The sequence below is a fragment of the Opisthocomus hoazin genome, chromosome 1 (genome assembly GCF_030867145.1).
Source record: "Opisthocomus hoazin isolate bOpiHoa1 chromosome 1, bOpiHoa1.hap1, whole genome shotgun sequence".
NCBI classification, from domain to species: Eukaryota; Metazoa; Chordata; class Aves; order Opisthocomiformes; family Opisthocomidae; genus Opisthocomus; species Opisthocomus hoazin.
In genome coordinates, this window is record NC_134414.1 from 43,884,509 (window position 1) to 43,898,393 (window position 13,885).

A 13,885-nucleotide genomic window follows, 5' to 3' on the forward strand; every position below is an offset into this window, starting at 1 on the left:
TAGGCTTTCCTTCCCAGAGACTGGGGATGCCCAGCATTGTGACTGAGCATATCATGGACAGCAGTAATGGAAATGCCATTGGTATTGTGACTGAACTATGTATTGCAACTGCTGTGTTTTACTAAAATAGAGGTTGTAGAGTCTACTTCTTAGGAGATATTAAAAATCCACCTGGGCGCGGTCCTGTGCAGCCTGCTCTAGGTGAACCTGCTTTGGCAGGGGTTTGGACTAGATGATCCACAGAGGTCCCTTCCAACCTCTCCCATTCTGTGATTCTGTAATGAAAAAAAAAAGAAAATTTAAAAAAATCACATATGTATTTGTATGTATACATAAACATATAGATACGCATATACATATGCATATGTACACAATTTTTGTGTGCAATATGTAGTGTAGAAAGGATAAACTAACTCAGCCAGCTCTATAAGAAGGCTCTTCGTTTCTGACTTCCTCAGAGTCTCTGGGCATAAGATCAATTTCTATACCTGGTGTCTTGCTTACTGTCATTTCTGTTCATTACACTTCTCTATCTAATCATAGTGTGGTAGAGAAAAGCTGATGAGTGATTATCAGATAATAAGACACTGCAAGAGCATCATACAAGTAATGGCACAAATATTAACTTTTAATTTGGCATATTGACATTCAAAGACTAAGTCTACTTTGCAAAATTGGCTGAAAGTTTACATGGTAAAATCAGTATTCCCCTGTTAATGAAAAATGTTGATTCTAAACACAGTGTATTTCCAGCACTTTGTCACTTGCACAAAGTTTGTTTGGGTTTGTTTTTTGGGTTTGTTTTTTTTTTTTTCTTTTCAGATTAGCAATGTAAAACCTTTTTCAGATCACTATGTTCAATGACTGTTTCTTTTAAAATAATTTGCCCGGCATTAGTAGCTTGATGTCAAAATAATTATTTATATTTCTTTATACTGAACTGCATTTACCCTCTGTTGTCCCAATTACATAAACAGTCTAAAAGCCTTTGAATCTAGTGGAATGGTTACTGTTGTTTGATATGGCTTAAAATTTAATGCTGATTTGAATGTTGTTTTCACTACTATTTTCCAAGCTCTCTAGGGAGCACTCTCTGTAAATGTATTTCCCCTGTTAAGATATTTTGTGTTAACAAAGGGTTGAAAAGCAGCCTTGACACTGAAGTAAAGACTTTGAGGGATACAGAATCATAGGATAATTTTGTCTGGAAAGGACATCTGGACACCTGGTATTCCAACCCCTGCTCAGATCAGGGTCAGCTAGAGCAGGTTGCTCAGGGCTGTGTCTGGTTGGGTTTTGAGTATCACCAAAGATGAATTCCACAAAGTCTCTGGTCAACATTTTCTGATTTATGGCTATGTCATTCCTCTTATCTGTATCTTATATATGTATCCAGAAACATTTCTCTTCTATTTCTATATAAGAGAAACTTCAGATCCCTTTTTGTTGTTTTTTGTCAAGTTTTGCCAAAACAGGTAGTGTTTGTGAGAAAAAAAGCTTAGAAGAGGAGAATAAGAGAAATGAAGGAGTGGAATATGAAGAGTAAAACTAAAGAAAGACTAGGTAGAGTAAAGTTGTTTTTAGCCCTGTGACTGAAAGTTAAATTGGATCATAGGAGAGTTAGCTAGATTTGAAGAACTGTATTATCTTTTGTTAAGAGATTAGTGCTTTGATACAGCTGCATCCTCAAGAATAATTTTGTAATGATCCTTCACAATACTAGAGTTAAGTATGATGGTTCATAACGGATGTTCCAAAAAATTGCCTAATGGACAGAGTAAGATGGAAGACAAAAAATAAGTATTTTTTTTCTATATGCACAATACTCAAGTTGTAATGACAATGGAAATACTCTAGGGAAAAAAGCCTTTCTTTTCTGAAATACTGTTTATGAGTTATGCTTATTCAGTCCTGTATTTAAAAACAAATAAACAATTTTCTCAATGGAGAAAATTGTGACTATTCACAGGATGAATTCAGAGATAGATTCAATATTTCAACAGAGATAAAGATTCCATACAAACAAGCTAGGAAAAAGCAGTTTTCAATCAGTTTTGCAAATCGGCTTCTACAGTAATTTCAGAGTTCATTTTACCTATTAAGGTCTTGATTGTTTTAGCTGATTGAAAGCAAATAAATGGAATAATACATAAATATTTGTTTATTAGCTTGATTTTATTGCTGTTCTTTGTTTAGTATACTCAAAGTTTATATGTAAAAACAGCCTCTTCATTGTTATCCTCTTAGTTTCTCATATCTACTTTTTCTGTTTGCACCTTTTTTTTAATTTTATTTCCAACATACACAAACACCTTTATGATAAATATTTAACTAATTCTGAGATATACTCCTGTGTACACTAAAGAAGTTTTTAAAGTGAATATGATTATGTTGGAGATGTGACTATAATGTTCAAATCTACCTCTGTCTCCTTGGGAAGTAAAAACTGCAGAATAGAATTATGTTTTTATATTGTGCAGGAAAGACACATGCATGCTTTGTCAGTACGGTTCTGTCACTAAAACATCTTTAAAGGGGATTTTTATTGAGTGTGCTGTCTAAATCAGCTTTCCCATCAATTTTTCAGCCATTTGTAGTCAAAAGTAATGAGTGTCTCAGCTCATACCTTTCAAAGTAATATATTAGAAAATCAAAGTAAGAGTGCATTGAATGGAAACTGCATTGAACTTCAGAAAGGAATACTGATACATTTTTCCTGCTGAGGAAATTATGGTGAAGAGCAAAAACTGGTTTTGATTCTGTTAGCTGTTGACAATTTAATTATTTTAAGGATTTTCTTAAGAAGTTCCTGCAAATTATTAATGTGTTGTACAACACAAAGTGAAGTTGCTTTTTTTTAAGCAAGAAATTATAAATTGCTACCAGATTGCATTTAGAATGTAATATGTATGAAAAATTTAAAACTAGAAATATGTTTTCTCTGATGGGAAATGAATTATTAACGCCAATGCAATAGGTTCAATTTATATATATATATATAACATTCAGAAAATAAAGAAATATTTTATTTTCTTTCATACCTATTTCTCCCGCCTTTCAGGAGTCAGTATAGTTAAGGGCAACATCTTGTTTCTTCAATACAAAATACAAGGAAAATACTTTTTAAAATCTCAATTCAGGCTATATTCACCATGAGAAAGGAGTGAAAATTCAAATATATAAGGAGGAAATCAGAAAGCAGAAAAAAGAAATGTTGATGAGGAGGAGACAAGAAATATTTAGTCCCTGTAAATGGTAGAAAGATGGACCCAGAAGGGTTAAGGTGTGGTAGAGAAATTACACGAAGCAACTAACCTGTCACTGCAAAACTATTTGGACCTTATTTTGGAAACACGTTACTTGTCCTCAGAACAACGGATGAACTTGAAGCAGTTTAATAACAGCAAGAGGAACTGCAGAAAAAATGTATGTTCAGCCTTTATGTTAGTAATATAAATTCAAAATGTAATCCTACTCATTCCCAGTGATGGGGAAAAGCATTTTTTCCAATATCTAGATTGTTTGCCTAAATGACATCAGAAAACCGAAGGGTCTCATGAAAATATCCTAATGGCGAAAAATACATTTGAAAGAATTCTGTCCTACTTAACAAAGGTCTCCATTGTAGTTTCCACTTTCCAGTCAACATAACTTTAGATCCCTCACACAGTGAATTTAATTCCGTGTTGTTTATATATTTCTACTGTGACATTCCCATAAATGTGTCTCCAGCACATGTAATAAAAGTAGGTGATGATAGAGCAGTTTATACCCTATTGATGACCCTAAAACTTAGGGTGATTGGATGATCCTCTAAAGAGTCTGCCCTTCATACTAAAGAAGGATGCTACAAGTGAGGACTTCTACAGCACCAATTATCATCTACTTTGCAGGAAGAGACTGAAAGGAACAATTATAGAATGGGATTATTTTGTTATGCTCTGTCAGTTAAGGCAGAAGAAGACTGGATTAGCTGAAAACTGGAAGAATTCCTAGTATTGTTTCAGTACAGATCTTCTTCCATTAGTGAGAATATATTCATCTCATACTGTTATGTCTATGTTTGGCCCCATATGAAGGCCTTATTAAAAAAAAAAAAGAGTGGGAAAGAGTCCAGATAGCATGTACTTTAATCCTTCTTTCTATCTCTGATGTTTCATCAAGGTAGGTAGGAGATATCGCAGAATCACAGAATTACAGAATGTTAGGGGTTGGAAGGGACCTCTGTAGGTCATCTAGTCCAACCCCCCTGCCGAAGCAGGGTCACCTAGAGCAGGCTGTACAGGACCTTGTTCAGGTGGGTCTTGAATATCTCCAGGGAAGGAGAATCCACAGCCTCTCTGGGCAACCTGTTCCAGTGCTCCGTCACCCTCAGAGGGAAGAAGTTCTTCCTCATCATCAGATGGAACTTCCTATGCTTCAGTTTGTGCACGTTGCACCTTGTCTTGTCGCTGGGCACCACTGAAAAGAGTTTGGCCCTATCCTCCTGACGCCCACCCTTAAGACGTTTATAGGCATTTATAAGGTTCTCTCTCATCCTTCTCTTCTTCAGGTTGAACAAGCCCAGCTCCCTCAGCCTTTCCTCATAGGAGAGGTGCTCCAGTCCCCTCACCATCCTTGTAACCCTCCGCTGGACTCTCTGCAGTAGCTCCTCATCTGTCTTGAAATGGGGAGCCCAGAACTCTTCTTAATGCACCCCAGGAGACCATTGGCACTCATGGCAACAAGGGCACACTGCTGGCTCATGGTAAACTTGTCGTCCACCAGCACACCCAGGTCCCTCTCCACAGAGCTGCTCTCCAGTAGGCCAGCCCCGAGCATGTACTGATGCATTGGGTGTTCCTCCCCAGGTGCAGGACCCTGCATTTGACCTTGTTGAATTTCATCAGGTTCCTCTGCGCTCAACTCTCCAGCCTGTCCAGGTCTCACTGAATGGCAGCTCAGACTTCTGGTGTATTCACCACTCCTCCCAGTTATGTGTCATCAACAAACTTGCTGAGGGTACACTCTAACTCTTCATCCAGGTCATTGATAAAGAAGTTGAACAAGACTGGGCCGAGTATTGACTAGTTACAGGCCTCCAACTAGACTCAGCGCTGCTGATAACAACACTCTGAGTTCTGCCATTCAGCCAGTTCTCAATCCATCTCACTGACCACTCATCCAGATCACACTTCCTGAGCTTCCCTTAGGAGGATATTATGGGAGACAGTGTCGAAAGCCTTGCTGAAGTCGAGGTAGACAACATCCACTGCTCTCCCCTCACCTACCCAGCCAGTCATGCCTTCATAGAAAGCTATCATATTGGTCAAGCATGATTTCCCCGTGGTGAATCCATACTGACTACTCCTGATAACCTTCTTTTCCTCCCCTTGCTTGATGATAACCTCCAGGATGAGCTGCTCCATCATCTTTCCCGGGATAGAGGTGAGGTTGACTGGCCTGTAGTTCCCTGGGTCCTCCTTCTTGCCCTTTTTGAAGATTGAACATTGGCCTTTCTCCAGTCCTCAGGTACCTCTCGTGTCCTCCAGGACCTCTCAAAGATGATGGAGAGTGGCTCAGCAATGACATCCGCCAGCTCCCTCAGCACTCATGGGTGCATTCCATCAGGGCCCATGGATTTCTGGGCATCCAGATTGCTTAAGTGATCTCTCACACAGTCCTCCTCGACCAAGGGAAAGTCGTCCTCTTTGTAGGCTTCTCTTACCTCCGGGGCCTGGGATTCCTGAGGGCCTGCCTTGGCATTGAAGACTGAAGCAAAGAAGGCATTCAGTAGCTCTGCCTTCTCTGCATCCTCTGTAAACAAGGCACCTCTCATTCAGCAGCTGCACACATTATGCCTAGTCTTCTGTTTGCTGCTGATGTACTTGAAGAATCCCTTCTAGTTGTCCTTGACATCCCTTGTCAGATTTAATTCCAGGTGAATCTTAGCCTTCCCCATTGTGTCCCTCCTCCATGCTCTGACAATATTCCTGTACTCTTGCCATGTGGCCTGTCCCTCTTTTGACATTCTGTAGACCTGTCTCTTCCATCTGAGTTCCGCTGGAAGCTCCTTGCTCATCCATGCAAGTCTCCTGCTTCTTTTTCTAGATTTCTTGCTCAGGGGGATGCACAGATCCTGAGCATAGAGGAAGTGATGTTTAAACAGTGACCAGCACTCTTGGACCCCCCTACCTTCGAGAGCCCTGACCCAGGGTATTCCTCCAAGTATCTCCTTGAAGAGGCCAAAGTTAGCCCTCCTGAGGTCCAAGGTTTTGATCCTGCTTATCGCCCTGCTTCCTCCACACAGGATCCTGAAGTTCACCATTGCATGGTCACTGCATCCGAGGCTGCCCCCAGCCTTCACATCCTCAGCCAGTCCGTCTTTGTTCACTGTTACAAGGTCCAGCAGAGCGCCTCTCCTTGTTGGTTCCTCCACCACTTGCATCAGCAAGTTATCATCAGTGCTCTGTGGGAACATCGTGAGCTGCATGTGCCGGGCTATGTAGTCTTCCCAGTTGAGTTCAGGGTGGTTGAAGTCCCCCATGAGAACCAGGGCCTGTGACTGTGAGGCTACTTTCAGCTGCTTGTAGAAGGCCTTTTCAACTTCCTCTTCCTGGTCAGGTGGCCTGTAGTACACACCCACAGCAATGTCACCCATATGATCCTGTCCCTTATTTGTAATCCATCAGCTCTCAACTTTTTCTTCATCCGCCCCCAGGCAGATCTCAATATTTTTCAGTTGCTCCCTCACATACAGAGAAGCTCCATCACCTGTCCTTGTTGGCCTGTCTTTCCTAAAGTATGTGTAGATATCCATGACAGCATTCCAGTCATGCGAGCTGTCCCACCATGTCTCTGTAATTGCAATGAGATTGTGTCCCTGTGACTGCACACAGATCTCTAATTCTTCCTGCTTACTGACCATCCTGCGTGCATTGGTGTACAGACATTTCAGGGAGACACTCAAGCATGTTGGTTTCCCTGGAGGGATGCAAAAGGATCAGCCATGTCCATGCCCACCCTTAAGGTTGTTGGTCTTTTGCATCTTAGCCTGGGACACAGCTGAGGAATATTTGTCCCTGCTCTGATTGGCCACTCTTAATCCCCTGCCAGATGGGATGGCTTGAGCAATGTGACTCTCCCCCTCATCCCCTGAGTCTTTCAGTTTAATGCCCTCCACACCAGGCTGGCTAGCCTGTTGCCAAAGATCCCCTTGCCTTTCCTAGACATGTGGGTCCCATCCCTCTCTAACAGGTTATAGTCTTTAAGAAAGTCCCATTGTCATAAAAACCAAAACCCTCACAGCGGCACAAGCCACGAAGCCAAGAGTTGATACCTATAATGTACCTGTTTCTAGCTGAACCCCTTCCTCCAACTGATAAAATGAAGGAAAAGATAACTTGGGCACCAAAGCTTTTTGCTTTCACCCCCAAGACCCCCAGGGCTTTGAAATCTTCCTTAATTCTGCCAACATTCAGACTTGCAGTGTCCTTTGTGCCTACGTGAAAGAGTAACAGTGGATAGTAGTCTGTGCTCTTCACAAGTTGTGGCACCCTCTCGGTCACATCTCGGACCTTAGCTCCTGAAAGGCAGCACACCTCATGTGCCTCCCTGCCAGGTGGGCAGATGGGCTTCTCAGTGCCCCTTAACAGGGAGTCACCCACCACGAGTACCCGTCATTTCTTTTTACATTACCAGCTGTGTGCTGCTGGTGTCGTTTCCTCTTGCAAACCTTGCTTCTGGGTATCTATGCTTATTAAAGCCTCATATTTGTTTTTTGTAGTTACCCTGAAGGGTGGAGGCTGGAGCAGAGTCCTGCTTTCAACAAGCAAGAGCTTTCGGCCTTTGGATGTCTAATTTGTTGAACAGCAACCAAAGATCCTTTTGTGGCTGACAATTTAAACCAGTTATTTCAAAAAAGGTTTATTTGTTTGTTTTTTTCTTTTTCACTGCCATAAGCTAACTAGAAATAATATAGATATTCTTCTCATGGGGTGGCTTGAGTAAGTATTGCATATGGGCACATGGTAGAAAGAGATGAGTGAGGAGACGCCATTCTTGTCAGAACTGTCAGAAAATCCTAAGCATCCTTTTGGGGTAAGATGTGGAAGATTCCTTAATGATCTGCCAAAAATGATCTGCATTTAAAGAAATAAAAAATTAATAAATAATTTTAAACTATTGACCTAGCAAAGATACAACATTGATTATTTTCTGTTGTATTTTGCTTTTCATCTTCTAGTTGTTCCACTTTTTGAGTTCACCTACTGCTATTGGAAGCAGAAATATTGCATATGTCATTGTCTAGAAAATGAATCTGTAGTTGCATAGAACTTCAATAATGAAATGAAATGAAAGTTACTGAAAAGAACCCAACAGTTACATGATTTGAAACTTTCAGTAACTTCAGTTCTGAAATATGAGAAGTAGGAAGCAACTCCAGTTGGAGACTTTGCCAAAATTTTTCTTCAGAAGTGAGAATGTAGTTATAGGAACAGTCTCAGAAGCTCACAGAATTATTTAGTGTCCTGTACAACAGCGAAATACATTTGTGGAATTATCTTTGCTGGATTCAGTTGCAAAATGGTAACCTCTACTAGTCATGCCACCACAAAAGAAAAATGGTATAAAAATGGTGTCTTACCATGTTGTATCTCCTGTGATGCTCCCCCCTTGGTCTCAAGTCATACAAATTTGTACTGCAGTTTTTCAGAAATCGTACTTTTTCATCTAAGTCTACACCTTCATCTGAAAGAACTTCCTGCGCATGCTAACCATTTTGTTTCAGGATTTTTGCTTTCCAGGTATGCATGTCTTCAGTGATATCTAAGAAGATTAGTTAAGCAAATTATAAGGTAATGCTTCTCTGTATGAATTTATGTTAGCCCGATTCTTTGTGAAATGAGTAGTGTCTTTCATCATAGCAGAAAAGGAACTCTGTGGTGTCTTTCTTAGGGAAATAGACAAAAAACACTGCAACACTATTGGAAAACTGAAGTCCGTGTTCCAGGCTTGGCATGGTGAAAGAGTTTTGTAAGACATACAAATGAACTAATGAAACATAAATACCACAGTATGTACGAGCTATTATAAAAAAAAGAGATCAGAGACCTTGAGTCAGCTGTTGTCTAGGTAAAGAAAAACACAAATTCAGAGGTACTCTCTACATATGCAGTCTGTTCCTGAATGACAAGCCTTAGAAAAGACATTTCCTCTCTTCTCAGAGTATTGAAGAAAGCCTCATAGATTCCCAGGAGCTAAAGATAATAATGCTTCAGTCACTGAGAGAAAAACACATAAAAATCTCATTTCTTCTCTGGTAAATTTTTCTTTTATTTATTCTGTACCTATTTGAGAGAAGAATTAGCTTTTTTAATAATTGTTTTCAGATTAACTGTTTAATTTATGAAATCGTTTCAGTAAATACAAATAACTATTAATTTTTATGTATCTATTAAGCTGCAAGGTATAATAAGTTTTAAATCTAAGGTCTTATAGCAAGGGAGGTTAATAGTAGCTGAATTTTCCTTTGACTTAGAAACACCACTGCTATAAATATAGGCTTTTTACTGGAGGTGAAGAAAATGTGCTAATTAACCTTTCCTTAAAATAAAATCTAGATTTATGAAGGCATTAATAGTGTTATGTTATGCAGATCCATCGGGGAGAGCAAGAGCTAAAAAAATTGGAAAGCGCAGTGGAGCTCTTAGCATTAATTTCAGACCATACCTGTAGCTATGTGAATGGTGGTAAAGAAACTTCAAAGTATATTGGTTGTCTGCTTTAACATTTAGGTTTGTTAGTGCATTAAGCTTTTTAAAAATCCAAATAAATGAGCCTTTTCTTCTCTTTGCTGAACAGCCCCAGCTCTCTTAGCCTTTCTTCATAGGACAGATTCTCCAGTCCCTTCATCATCTTTGTGGCCTTTTGCTGAACTCTCTCCAGTATGGCCATGGGTCTTTTGTACTGGGGAACCCAGAAATGAACACACTGTTCTAGGTGTAGCTTCACTAGTGCTGCATAGAGGGGAAGGATCATCTCCCTTGACCTGCTTTGTCTAATGCAGCCAGGATACCATTAGCCTTCCCTGCGGCAAGGGCACATAGGTGGCCCATGTTCAACTTCGTGACTACCAGGAAACCCAGGTCCTTTTCTACCAAGCAGCTTTCTGGCTGGGTGACCCTCAGCGTACACTGGTGTCTGGGATTGTTCCTCCCCAGGTGCAGGGCTTTACACTTCCCCTTGGTGACATTCGTGAGGCTCTTGTCAGACTATTTCTCCAGCCTGTTGAGGTCACTCTGGATGGCAGCACAACCCTTGGGCATATCAGCCATTCCTCCCAGTTTGGTGTCACCAGCAAACTTGCTGAGGATGAACTCTACTCCATCATCCAAACCATTAACAAAGATGTGGAACAGATAGGACCCAGTGTTGAACCTTGAGGTACGCTGCTAGTGTAACTCCAACTAGACTTTGTGCCGCTGATCACCACCTTCGCAGCCTGGCCATTCAACCAGTTTTCAATCCAGCTTACTGCTCATCCACCTATACATCAACAGGTTGTCTAAGAGTATCTTGTGGGAGACAGTGTCAAAAGCCTTACTGACGTCAAGGTAGACAATATCCACTGCTTTCCCTTCAATTACCAAGCCAGTTATTTCATCACAGAAGGCTATCATGTTGCTTAGGCATGATTTCCCTTTGGTGAAAGCATGCTGACTATTCCTAATGCCAGTCTTGCCTTTCTTTTGTGTGAAAATGTTTTCCAGGATTAGTTGTTCAATCACCTTTCCAGCGATGAAGATGAGACTGATGAGCCTGTAGTTCCTTGGGTCCACCTCCTTGTGCTTTTTGAGAACAGGAATGGCATTTGTTTTCCTGCAGTCTTTGGGCACTTCTCCTAATTGCTGTGATCATGCAAAGGTTATCAAGAGTGACCTCTCAGCAACATCAGCCAGCTCCATCAGTGCTCGTGAGTGCATTCTATCTGGGACTATGGACTGCACATTCAGTTTACCTAAATATTCTCTAACTTGATCCTTTTCCACAAAAGGTATATCTTCCAGCCTTTCCCTTTGGTGTCAGGTACCTGGGATTCCTGAAAACTGATCTTGCTAGTAAAGACTGAGACAAAAGCAGTGATCAGTAAGTCAGCCTTTTCCGTGTCCTGTGTCCCCTTTCCCATTGCATGGCAGGCTCATGCTTCGCAGAGAGTCTTCCTTGCATCACCTATGTACTTACAGAAGCAGTTCATGCTGCCTTTGACACCCCTGAGTAGATTCAATGAAAGGTGGGCGTTAGCTTTCTTAACCAGGTCTCTAGTTAAGAAAGCATGCTCTGATAGTGTCTTTGTATTCTTCCCAGGTTACTTGCCCCTGTTTCCATCTTCTGTATAATCCCTTTCTATGTTTGAATTTTTTCCAGGATCTCCTCGTTCATCATGCAGGCCTCCTGGATTTTTTGCCCAACTTCCTGTTCTTTGGGCTGGACTGCTCTTGAGTTTGGAGGAAGTAATCTTTGAATATCAGTGTGCTTTCTCAGGCCCTTCTGTCTTCCAGGGCCTTCAAGAAGATTCCTGAAAATGGAGTCTGCTCTTCTAAAGTCCAAGCTTATGATCTTGCTGTTTACCCTGCTTTGTCCTCACAGGATCTGGAACACCTGGTTGCTGAAGCCAGGAACAACTCTAATCTTCACATCACCAGTGAGTCCTTCCTTCTTTGTAAGTATGAGGTACAAAGATTTGTAAGTATAAGGCTTTCAGTAAAAGATAAGCTGGATATTAAATATACAGTCCTCTGTGTTGATCTGCTGATTCTTTTAAAAATTTATTGTGATTACCTTAGAGGACACAGGAAGCAGCGTTGAAATATGTTGTTTATACACATTTTCTGAATTATTAAGGTAAAATAAGATTTGACTTTTCCTGTCTGGCACAGGTAAACCTGCAGTCTACATCAGAGTTGTGAAAAATTATTGAATTATGCCTCATATTTTTATCAAGAATATATGGAAGTGCACTACTGCAGCTTTATTGGTGGTTACTGTTTCAAGAGCAGACTCCAGTAAGTATGCTATCGCAAAGCATCTGTGACTACATCAACTCCATATCATGTTATCTCAGTATTGTTGACGGTAAGCTTGCAGTTTTGTTGGGGGGAAGATAATGACAGCTGTATGTGGACTGGTAAACTGTAAGGATCAAAGCTTTGGCTGTCATCTGAGTATTTCTCATTGAAGTATATCACAGTGAGATGTAATATGCTATTGAAAATGTAGATCAGAAATGTCTACATGTTATGTTATATGAGATAGGTTGGATGTCTCATTGCTTTGTTCTCTGCCAGCAGGATTACTTACCTAAATCATGTCCTTTGTAATGAATGACTAGAACTGCTTCTGTGGGTATCACAGCACAAGAAAAAGGGGAATTCTAAAAGCTGCAGGTTTCTAGAATTAGAAAATTAATTCTAAAATCTTCATTCCATTGCAGCTGGGTTTGGAATGAAAATCATTTGATTTCAATGCTTTGTAAAAGAAAAATCAGTTGCATTCCAATCTGCCGTGTTCATTGACTTCCAGTCTTCTAAAAAGATTAGAATAACTCATGAGTGATAGTATAACTGAGTATTTGAAAGCATACTAGACTTAGAGTAGCAGCACAGGCTTAGATTCTTACTTCCATAACTCTTATATTCAAAATATCTTCAAAGTCCATTCTTTTCTGTAAAAAGGAAATTCTTAAGTAATGGAAGAATAAAGATGATTCTTCTTTCCAAACTTATTTTTTGGACTCTCATTTGCAAACAACATACATTCATAACAGGACTTTTTTTTTCTCCAACGTATGATGAAAAAGAGGTGAAGTAGGAGTGTATGAACTTTTAATTTGCCTTTTAGGGCGTTTGGGGTGGTGGGGGGGAGGCGTAGTTGATAGTAGCTAGTGGGGTTTTGCCTTCCTGTACACATTTCCTTGTGATGTTGTTCAGTCTTCAGTAAGATGGGCAGAATATTAAAAATAGAAAACTCTTTTGATCTTCAGGTGAAGTAAGTTTTTGGAATTGGTACTGACTGGATATGCTGTGTAGTGTGCAAAATCCTCCATTCATTCAAAATCTTCTGTGGACTTCTGCAGAGAGGTTAAATCAAGCCACAGCTTGGCAAGGCTTCACCCCGTTGTCTGTGTAAGTAGACATAATATCTGTAATTTAACAAGAGCCTTTTTTTCATTTAAACAAGTTATTTGAACAAACCAGTATTTTGGTCCTCTTCTCCTCTGTGCTTCGTATCATATTCCTAATTCCTGTAGCAAATAAATTCAGCTATCAAGAAGACCCTCTACAGAAGCTGCTTGGTTCAGTTTTCTTTAAACTACTGCTGCTGAAGTGAAGCTGTGAGGAGTGTGCTTTATTTATTTATTTGTTTGGTTTTTTTGTTTTTATACCAGGGATTTTGGACATGTAAATAAATTTATTTATTTAAAATCTATCTGTCAAATGTCCCTCATTGTGAAGGATGTCCCTTATTTTAGACTCAAACCTGATGTTATGCTGGATTTATTCTTTTAAATTACTTACCTCAGAAAAGCTGAATCAGTACATTGAAGTGATTAAAAATATTACGCTGCTTTTGCTTTTACAGTAGGGACAGTGACAGTGGGCCTTACTACTGAGATCACAATCACTGCCAATACTCTTTCTTATTTAGCTGACAACACAGGACCTTTCGCACTGCAGACACATGCAGGGAAAGAATGTATTTTTCAGTACCAGATCAGAAGAACAGTGAGAAGTTAGCACCACTGTCTTGAATATTATGGTTGATGCTTGAATGGACACTTGTGATCCACTGTGCATCATCTTCCATTTGCCTATGGGAAAAAGCTATATACGGATTAATTTTGAAG